Below are 11,644 nucleotides of genomic sequence, written 5' to 3' on the forward strand. Positions count from 1 at the left end.
TGGAAGGAGATATATATAAAGAGAGTCTTGAACCTGTCAAAAAGATTATTTTTTATAAAGCAAAATCTTTCCTGCTGTGACTTTTTTGAATCTGCTCCTCTTGGTTGACGAGTTTTCTTTTTTCTTTTTAATTCTCTCCTTGGATTTCACAGTTCGTAGTATATATCATTTTTTGTTTTCCATTCTCTCTTTTCATGCATTATACAATGTTTACCATCTTTACCTTTTGTCTTCTGTCATCTTTTTTTTTTTTTGCTTACCATTTTCAGCTTTGTGCTTCCGATATTTATGATTTTTACAGCCTTCCATGATAAACTTGCCTTGCCTGTGTTTGTTATATTTGATTTCTTTTCACTCTGAATCTTGATAGAGTTGCTTTGCAATCTCACGTTCTTGATAGAGTTGTCTGGTTTCCTTGTAGCCTTTCATTCTTTATGTTTTTTTTTTTCATTCAGCCTTATCGAGTTACCATGTAGCCTTTCATTCTTCACGTTATTGCTATTTTCAATGAATCTGTCCAAAAAAATGACATGAATTGAAACGTTGTACACCTTAATACATTGGTATTTTATACAATATTATTTTTAGGCTTCAGGAGTGTCCCTTACATTACAACATCCTTTCACAAAATTATGTGTTTTGAGAATTAGCTCTAACCTATACACCCCCAAATGTTATGTGTGGGATATATTCATCAAGTCGAACTTTAATCATATATCCAAAAGCAACATCCTCTGGTTTGCCAACACTGCTTAATCAAATAACACTTTATGTTTGTCAACAACAATATCATTTTTTATTACCTTCCTGCACTCAATGCATTTTTCACTCAATAAAGCTTCACACTCGGCATGCCAAATTTCGAAGGCTCGGTATTGAACAGTTTCTGCCTTTTATTATATTTATGTGTACATTTAAAGTTGCATTATCAATGACAAAATATTGGTAATGACAATAAAGTTAGACCAAACAATAGGCATACGGTTAATAGCCTATTCATACAGTATGATTATATTTTATTATGATAAGTTAATGGTATTTTGATACATAAAAAGATATATGTCAAGAGTTAACATGTTTATCGCAATGATCCTTACTAATGATTTCTCCTAATTAAGAATTCAAATGTTCATGATTTAGTGCATAAATATTGTTTGAAGTGGCACCATGTAAAGTGTTCCATATTCGTAGGACCCAGAGGTTTTGAACTTGTTTTAATAATCTTTAAGATAACGTTTACAAGTAGGGTTAAGTGGGAGAATGTTGGGTTCACACTTAATCTTTAGTGACCCAACTTGACATGTTCTCATCAAGTGGGGTCCACATCAAGTGGGATTAGCTGTGCACATTCGGCAATTGCATGGTTGAAAGGAGTTAAACCCCACGCCAACTCCACTTCCTTCTAGTTAATTATGGGTAAGGAGGATGATAACTATCCAACTGCATTTGTTCCCTACTCTCTATTAAAAAGTACGAGGCATGTGAATACCCCCATATGTTCAGTCATACGGAAACCCCAGTAGAGAGAGAAAACCAAATGACAAGAAATATAAGGTTATGGGCTTTTCTCAGCATTCCATCGGGATGACTTCAGTAAGGTTTCTCTACATGTAATTTCAGATACAGATACAACATATTGGAAGTCACTGATGGGTCTCTGTCGCGGGTTACACCTCTCTACCTTCATATGTCATATGAAATTAATTACATTAGCATCATCGGTAGAGGTGTGTGGGCCTCATTTTCACGTGTCTCCAAGGGTCTCAAACGAAATGTGAGGGTTGAGATTGAATATAACTTACCAGCCATTGTCTTGTCATGAAAATGTCATATTTATTGAAACCCAATGGTTATGAAAGTTGGTACGAATGGAGTCATTGGATAGAACAGGGCATATGCCAGAAGGAAGATTCAACTATTTCAGCTCATCTCTAACCATGGGGCTCTCCACAATCTTCTCACTGAGCACAAAATGCTGGCCTTGTGAATGGTCTTTATTCATAGGCATTCCCGAGGATTGGATTTAATCCACCATAATTAGAGATAGTATCCTATAAAATCCAGTAACCCCCCTCCATAACCATTTCATAAACTATATAATTATATTTTATAATAAGCTTACCCGGCTCATGAGGTTTTGGTGTGAAAACCTATAGCCACACTGAATCCAAAACCAGGATCTAACATCTCTCACTTGACTATATGAGACAAACATCCAAATTATATCATAACCGGTACATCAAGTATTGCATATAGCATTTCATGATAAGACATATACCAAATAACTATGCACAATTCTTTGGGTTATATCAATGATATTTTTTTCACATGTTATGGATTATTTTTCGCATAATCACATGAATTTCCTTCATCATGAGATTTTTTACATATGCTATGGGTTATTTTTCACATAATCATATGAATCTTTTTTCATTTTTAATATGATATTTTTTACACATGTTATAGGTTATTTCTCGCAGTCATGTGGTTTTTTCATTATCATATTAATCATAAATCCGGTAATGGATCTGAACTGATATGTTCACAAGTTTGTGGTTTGATTAAAACCTTAAAATTGGCTTATCATGTTTGGCATATTCAAATGGTAATGAGATAACTCTCATAGAATTTGGATTTGGATATATTGATCCAAAATGATAAAGTAGTGATTAACATGATTTGAATTTAAATATGTTGCATATGTTGATGATGTACACGGACAGTAAGAGTATGGACTATGGTTAAAGTTTGAAAAGTGAAAGTATTTGTTATGATTGACAAATCATAGATCCATGAATTAATGAAAATTCATAGTACTCCACCATTGTGTATGGCAAGGATATTAGCATGTTATGTTGTCCTATGATATGATATGATCATGAAAAAGCAATATAAAATCTTATGACTATATGAGACCCACATTATGATGAATGACTTTGTTATAGAACTATAGATTACACGACTGAGTATGCAGTGGATGGTGAATACTAAAAATATATTGTTGCGCATTGTATTGCACATTAAGAGTTTGATGAAAATTATGACAGGATGAAAAACCCATATAGTTATGTGAAATAAGTGCATGAAAGAATCATGATGGAAGATCAACTTAGTTTGTGAAAATCCTCATGATGGTGCAACTGGATCAAAACTCATTCAATTAGATCTATCCAAATCTATACAGGTTCAGCCAAATCCAATATTGTTTTACTAGATCAAACCATGTTTATGTCATTTTACTAGATCCAAACATCTGATTCAATATTGATCCAAACATCAGATCTAATGAATCATAATCCAATTAACTTAAGCCATCATAAAAAATTAGATAAATATAAAACTATATCGAATCCAAATCCATATATAATAAGATCCAAATATAAAGAAACTATATATTCCATCAATAATATATACACACACAATATTTCAAAATAAAAAAATATATGCATGCTAAATTTCTTTTTCTTATATTAGGGTAGAGATCCAAAGCAGATTATAACTGGGTTAAAAAAAAAATTACCGTTTTCAATCAGGTTTATAAGAAACTATTTGTACCGACTTGATCCAATCCAGATCCAAGCCTGTCTGAATAGAGCGTTGAAAGGTATTCTACAAACGGTATGCATTTTTCTGCAAATCAAAAAAGTCAGAAGGTAGTTTATGATAAAAACAACAAACCTAAACCTTGAAACAGAATGTTTAAATTTTTTTGAGTTAAACAAAAAAAATTGATGATTTTTATGTAATTTCAAAAAAGTTTGAAACTATTATGAATAAAATAAAAAAATATAACCCTATCTTAGGTATTTTTTAGAAAGTATAAAATTTTCCAAAAATAAAACCTCAGTTCTAAAAATGACAGAGGCTCCAAAAAATAATATTAATAATTTGATAAACTCACTAAAAAATTTAGAACTGATCACGACCCTTCAAAAACCTTAAGTCTTTTTTTATATTTTTTTCTTTCACTTTTCTTTTCTTTTCTTTCTTTCTTTCTCGTAAAAGGGAGCTAGGCGAAAGGGTTTTCTCCCTTTTACCAAAAGGGGGAAAAAGAGAGAAGAAGAGTCGGAAGGTGGGGCGGTCGTCATCGCCGCCACAGGTATCTCCACCCAACGCCGGTAGCTCTGCTGCCCTTAACACCAGTATCTGAGGGTTCTCCTCCACCCTTGCAGCTATGCCACTCGCTGAGGTTTTCGACAATCACCGCCCTACCGGTGGAGGGGATCTCCACCACCGCCTATGGCACACAATAGTGATCGCTAGAGTTTGACGACCACCCTCTTGAACTCCACCATCTCCTGCATCTGCAGCTCGCTCTCGAGCCTGTCTACCTTCCTCTTTACCTTGCCCATAGCCTGCACTAGGGTTCAGACCTGGTGGGCTCTGTAGGCGGCCTCTATTCTTCTAGTGGTGGTGTTCTTGATGGTCGAGACGATGCATTCCTTCTCTTCGGATGATAGATTTCAGCAATCGGCATTCAAAGTGGTCACGAATGCTGAGGAAGATTGGCAACCGCATGACCGTCTGCCAGCTCGCCTCGGCAGGGCCGGTGCCAGCGGCGCCTTCGGTCTCCAAGTGTATGCAGAGGAAGATCAATGCGAGCAACGTCCCTGTGGACATCAACCCACTGAGACTGCTCCAGTTCTTCAACAAGTTTAGAGAGACCGAGGAGGTCCCGCTCGGCCTCGACAAGCGGACCTGGAAGCCGAAGGGTTGACGTTTCTGTTTTTTTACTCAGGGGATGAGACCTTTTGATCCTCTCAAAGGGCCCGAAGTAGTGCTTTCCATCCGTGAGGGGGCACACGACACCTCCCACGCCCGTTGCTACTCCAGCAAGGCAGGGAAGGGAAGCTTTTTGGTAGAGATAGTGCCTCATATAATCCAATAACCCTATTAGAACCATTTCATACACTATATAATTATGTTTCATAACTTCACTGAGGCTTTTGAGGTTCCGATGGCCACACTGGATCCAAAACCAAAATCCAGCAATTCTTACGACTTCAGGTAGGGATGGCAGTGGACCGGGGGACAACGGGGCCCCGCCCCTCCTCATCCCGCTTGGACCGGGGATGAAGGGCATGAAACGGGGATGGAGGCGGGGATGAAGGTTAAAATCTATTCTCTTGCAGGAATGGAGGCGGGGATGGACTTACGCTTTCCCCTACCCCTTCCCCGCCCTACCCCGTCCCCAATTCTTTAAGGAATGACTATAGATCGAGGGAAACGGAGCCCCACCCCACCTCACCCCCGTTTGGACCAGGGATGGAGGACATGAAACTGGGGTGGAGGTTAAAATATGGAGGCAAAGATGAAGGTTCAAATTTTGAAACGGGGCAAGGGTGGAGACCTTGTCCCCCGCCCCGGTCCACTGCCATCCTTATCTCCACGGGTTTCAACCGAGATGTGCAGGGTCATCCTAACCATTGTCGGTCATGGAAATGTCATAAGGAACAATATGACGTACGGCAGCGGCTTTTCCATGTAATGAATCCTAAAGATAGACCGTTTATATACGATTTCTGTATTTTAGAAATTATTTATGAGGCCCAAGACAGAAAAGTCTCTGTAGTTCAAAATTTTAGAATTTTCTACGATGCATAACATCATTTTATTTTTCTGACTTTTATTCTTAATACAACCATTAAAAGTTATTTACAAAGTTCGGACAGGTAATTATTTTGAATAGTGTATCAGCTTATGCAAAGCAAATCTTAGAAAATCTTTTTGAACAAAGTCATTGGTGTACATTGTGTTTGTAGATATGAATGAGTTCTGATCATTGGATTATAACAAATTGGTGACTTGGATGTTTTGCAGAAAATACTGCTTAAGTTTTCAAAACATAATTGAATTATCTTTTAAACACGTCATATTATAAAGCACTTCACTGAGATGGGAACAAAATGTGGTCAGCATGATAAGTGATCCAAATTTATTACATTTTCCAAGGAAACCAAAATATAAGTCAGTTATCATGCAAAATAGGAGTGATTGGTTGCTACTCATACTTTAGGTGGAAATATACGTGTTAAATAGGTTTTTCAGCATTTTTCATTTTATTTTTAGATTCTGACCATACACATGTTATCTATGTACTTGATTTTATAGGGATCAGCTCTTGAACTCTTCAATTCCCACACATGGGTGAGTTTTTCTAAGGTTAAAAAATCAACTGTCCAAAATCTTTATAAATTTTTGAGACTCCAAATATCATTTTTTTCATAGAAAACACATAATCCAGGTGTGGATTCCTCGTAAATCTACCATGTCGAACACATTTATGGGGTCAGAATTACCAAAAAAACACCAGAAGAGCAAAAAAACCCAATTAGCATGTATCATTTTGCACTTAACGTGTGAGCAGCTACCAATTTCTCTACAAAAATAGATCTTATCTTATCGTTGATAAAAGATTTCTATAAAGAATATAACAAAATTAATGGGAAAAAATTTAATTTATTTAAATAGCTTAAAAACAAGATATATTAAAAATGTGAGAATTTTGAATTTCTTATGACTCTGTCATGACTTTCTCACAATAAAACAATATTACAAGAAATATTTGTGACTGAAATTACCCAAACCAAAAACATACCACACTATTGCACGCAATCACCTATTTGAATTTGCACTTGCCTAGAACAACGGCACACAATCACTAGTACGTGTGGATGGAGTATCAAGAGCAGATCAAGTGATTTGGCATCCTCACCGTCCACAATGTACACATAGACCATGAGGTCCTTGTGGGATGAAGCAATGGATGGTGAAGATATCAAATCACTTTCTTAAAGTGATTTTGCTCTCGAGAGTATTAGGTCCAATGTCATTGTACGCTTTTAGTGTGCTGTTGTACCTGAACACCAACCATCTATAGATACAGCCTGACATATGTGAGGCCCAACAACAGATGGTGGGTGATGAGGCGATGCAGCACACTTAAAGTATGCAATCACATTCGGGCTGATCTCAGTTCTACTTAGTGCCCCCAAGCATCCCATGGTCACTTTATCCATTTTCTAAAGGCAAGCAATTGCTGGACCATTTATCCCAATAGGACTGGAAAATGAACCAAATAGCTTGTGGCTCAGCTTTGTTTGGCTCATCCTAAACTCGTGAGCTGAGCTATGAGCTGCTCGTGAATCATAAATGAGTCGAGCCCGAATACTGGGTGTTTGGCTCAGCTTGGCTCGTGCAAGCTCATGAGAGAAAACATTTTGGAACTAACATAAATCCCCAAAAGTGGTATTGCACAGTTAGTTAGAGTACAATGCAGGCGATAGAGAGGTGAGATGTACAAAACTCATTGTTTTCAGCTAAAAAAAGTAGCATAATTTTATTTTTTACACAAGCCATCTTGGGCTCGGCTCGGCTCGGCTAAACACGAGCTAGAGTCTGAGCCTGAGCTGAGTATTGTGGTTAAAGAGCCGAGCCCGAACGCCGCAGCACTGTTCGGTGCATTCAGCTTGTTTTTACCATCCCTACCGATCAGTAACCTATTGAGTGACTTTGATATGGAGATATGTACTCACAGGGCAGACAATCAAGCCAGGATACCTATATCAATATGAATGTCAAGGCACACATGCATGATCATGCAACATCCACGTGAACATTCATATCATTTCGAAAGAAAAGATGCCAAAACTTGAAAGCATGCCAAGTAACATCCAAAATAACTTAGAGAATATCCAAAAAAATGACAAGGCTTGCATGTTTACCTGTCTAACCATATCATAACTTCCCGAGAAGATAAAAAAATATTGCCAAACATGCAGAAACACACTCGTGCTGACCACCTTTATATTTACATATTCACAAACTATTCATAAAAAGTAAATAGCAGTTCACTACAAGGATGAGGGTCAATAGCGGCGACGTTTCTCGCCACTATTGGCTTATTTATCGCCGCTATAAGTCTTAATTGAATAATACTGATGACATGTAAAAAAAATTAAAACTAATAAAAAAAACTATTTTTGCAGGTTTAATTAAGGCTTATAACGACAACATTTTTTTGTTGCCGTTATAGGCCAGTTACAACCTATAACAACAATGTAATTGTTGTTGTCATAGCTTAAAATGACTTACTTCTCACTACAAGAAAATACGTTGTTAGCGACAGAATCTTTCTGTCGCTAGTTAGCGACGGATTAACGAGCGAAAAACATCTGTCGCTATAATTAATAAAGTTTACGAAAATAGCGATGGAATATAGTCCGTCGCCCATTCCGTCGCGACTTAGCGACGAATTTTGCAACGTAATGTTTTGTCGTTACGGTCGCACCATTTGCCGACAAAGTTGGCGAACGAATCTAGTATGTCGCTAAGTAGCGACGGACATGACAACGGAATATAGTCCGTCGCTCGTTCCGTAAATTTGATTTACGTTGGCTTAGCGACGGAATTAATCTGTCACTAAGCCGTCGCTAATTTTCGAATAACCCTAATCCCAGACAGCTTTTCCTTTTCTTCTTTCGCTGCTCCCGCGGTTCGCCGGTTCCACTCCCGCTAGTCCCACCGTCCGCCGGTTCCCACCGTTCGTCGGTCCCAACCCCCGGAGACAGGTAAAGGAAGTCCCCCCCCACCCACCGGAAAATGCGGGGGTTAACCCACTGCATTTTCCGGCAGGGGGGTCGACCCCCTGCGTTTTTCGGCAGGGGGTTAACTCCTTGCTGTTCCGGCAATGGGTTTAACCTCTGCCTTTCCGGCAGAGGGTCGACCCTCTGCTGTTCCGGCAGGGGGTCGACTCACTGGCAGAAAGACTGGGGGTCGACCCCCTGCCCGAACAAGGGGTCAGTTAACCCCCTATGTTCTGTAAGGGGGTTAACCCCCTATGTTTCGTAAGGGGGTTAACCCCCTATGTTCTGTAAGGGGGTTGACCCCCTGCCGGAACAACCTTTTTTTTTCGTGGTAACTTCATTTTAAAACTGTGTTTTTTTGTGCAGATTTTTCAACGGAACCAGCTCGTGCTCAGCCACCTGTGGTAAGTAAGTGACAAAAATAATGCAAATCGGGTAAATACCCGTGGTAAGTAAGTGATGCAAGCGTATCACATGTTATTTAATTTATTAGATGTAACACTTTATTGTTCACACACTCACTTAGTTGTTGATATTTAGGGTTGCTTTGTTGGAGTTCGGAGATCATGCTGAGCATGATTTTAATGTATGAATATTGAAGTGTTCTTATTTTTGGAGTACGAAGTCCATGCTAAGCATGATAGTAGTTAGTGAGATATTGAAGTGTGTTTGCTGCAGGTACATGTTTGTCATTTGTTTGATATGAATGATTACGATGTATTGCAATGTTTGATGTAATTGTATTCATGCTTGCATGTAGTTACTTTCAATTTGATTATGACTTCCATGTGAAATTGTATAATGAATGCATGTTTCAAATGATTGTATCGTGTCATTAATAGTTTGCACATGAAAATATTAAGTTATCAATGCATGCATCAAAATTCTTGTTATTGCATGACATCATATATTGCATGATAAATTTGATATTTTCTTCATCGTAGCATTTTGATTGTTCTTTTTTAATTCGTTAGGCTATTATTTGTAACATCATAAGAAAATGACTGCAAACCGTGAAGAAGAAGAAGAAGAAAGTCAAACAAGTGACGAGGAAGAATTCTCAAGCTAGTGAGCAAAATCTTGTAATACAAACCTTTATTTAAATGCATTGCAATACTTGATGTGAATGATTTGAATTATTTGAATGTATTGTAATACTTGATGTGAATGAATGAGTTGTATTGCAATACTTGATGTGAATGATTAAAAATTTTATTTGAATGTATTGTAATACTTGATACGAATTATTTGAATGCATTATAATACTTGATGTGAATGATTTGAATTATTTGAATGTATTGTAATTTATGCAACGAATGATTTGAATTATTACAATACTTGATGTGAATGATTTGAATTATTTGAATGCATTGTAATACTTGATGCGAATGATTTGAATGCATTACAATGCTTGATGTGAATGACTTGAATGCATTGCAGTACCTGATATGAATGATTTGAATGTATTGTAATACTTGATGTGAATCATTTGAATGTATTGCAATACTTGATGCGAATGATTTGAATTATTGTAATACTTGATGCGAATGACTTGAATGTATTGTAATACTTGATGTGAATTATTTGAATGTATTGTATGACATGTTATTTGTTAGAATATGGTTCATGGAGGTTACAGTGGTCGCTCATCTAGTAGTAGCCAGGTTCATCTTCACGGGCTCCTGTAATAGGTATATCATTTAACTAATTTGATGCTTGATTAATTCAAATGCGTATTATGAGAAAGTCTAATGTATTTTTTTACAAATGATGTTTCGACTATACACGACCCACCTACATCAGTTGATCACACAAGTCATAAGCCAACACAGGAAGCAGGGTCTTCTCAGTCTGGCACAAGAAGACTCATTCGAATAGTGTATATCGATAATCGACCGTAAGTATTTCGTTTTCAATTATTGCATATCTTATAAATATTTTATATTGATATTTACTATGTACTAATTCATGTGCAGCACGAGGTTTGAGCCACAAGAAGTAGTACGGGAGATTAGGAATTCACTTCTTCAACATCTACCAGGACCGGTGGCTCAATGGAATGAATACCCAAAGGAGGTGTTAGACAGATTGTGGTCCTCATTCATGGTATACAGTTGTTTATCATACTTAATGTGTTTCATATTTAATTTATTTAAGTAATGTCTACTAACTTTCTGAAAATATTTGTAGGCTTCGAATCGCTTCGCAACTACGATGGAAGAAAATGATGCAAGGAAGGTGTGGCAGAAGGTGGCTGTCAATCGATTTGCAGACATGTTGCACAATATGAAGACTGCAGCAAAAAAAGCATCTGGCGTAATAGATGATCCACTACAGTGGAAGGGTCATGGCCCTATTACTATCAGGAGAGATTATTAGGATGAAATGTGTGATAAGTGGGCGGGAGATGCATTTTGAAATTGCTCTGCAAAGGCTGCACAAAATCGAGCGAAAATGTCTGAAGCCCATCTACACACAGATGGATCTAAGACATTTGGGAGCCACCTGAAGAAAATGGTAACTCATCAATATATCATATTAATTTTATAAGTATTGTTGCAAACTTATGAACTAAATCTTTTGGCCTTTAACTTCGCAGGAAGCAGAAAAAGGAGGCATTGTACCATATAATGATGTGTTTGTTGAAACACATAAACGGAAGACCACGGAAGTCTTCGTATCAGAAAAGGCGAGAACGACAACGGTATGTATTTATTCTATTAATAATCATTGCAATATGCAAGTTATCATAATGTTATCATTAATTATTAATCCATACTTTAAACATTATTTTGTAGGAGGCATATGAGCAACAGATGGTAGAGCGATATGTCCATGACGCTACTCAGCATCCATCATTTGATCCTACAACATGGGTGACTGCAGCAGGTGAACCCAAAAAAGGTCGCGTGTTCGGGTTTGGGAGTAATATGAACACTTCACCAGTTATTGCTTCTTCCAGTTACGGCTCGCAGACTTCTTCCACCGACATAAGCTCCAAGCAACAGCATATTCTTTCTGGTGATGATGTACGCCAGATCATTAAGGACACAATGAAT

Source organism: Nuphar pumila, chromosome 6 (genome assembly GCF_984573655.1).
Source record: "Nuphar pumila chromosome 6, dmNupPumi1.hap1.1, whole genome shotgun sequence".
Classification (NCBI taxonomy): Eukaryota; Viridiplantae; Streptophyta; class Magnoliopsida; order Nymphaeales; family Nymphaeaceae; genus Nuphar; species Nuphar pumila.